This window comes from Cryptotermes secundus, unplaced genomic scaffold, assembly GCF_002891405.2.
Source record: "Cryptotermes secundus unplaced genomic scaffold, Csec_1.0 scaffold257, whole genome shotgun sequence".
Classification (NCBI taxonomy): Eukaryota; Metazoa; Arthropoda; class Insecta; order Blattodea; family Kalotermitidae; genus Cryptotermes; species Cryptotermes secundus.
The window spans coordinates 764283-764594 of record NW_019734352.1 but is presented as its reverse complement, the minus strand read 5'-3'; positions in this window follow the sequence as shown (position 1 = coordinate 764594).

Below are 312 nucleotides of genomic sequence, written 5' to 3'. Positions count from 1 at the left end.
ATACATAAGTACAGGCAATTTTAGCTTAAAAATTAATATAACTTAATTTTACATCATTCTCTATTTACATTGAAGTATTCATCTAAAGAGTAGAAGGAATGAGCATGTAGATAATTCTTTAACTCTGATTTAAACTTTTTAGTATCATTGCCCAAGTTTTTAATACTTTGTGGCAGATTGTTGAACACTTTTATGCCAGTAAAGTAGACTCCTTTTTGATATACTGATAAAGTTGATGAGGGTAGGTGGAAGTTATATTTTTGTCTAGTATTCATGTTATAGACATCAGAATTTAATTTGAATTTATCTTTG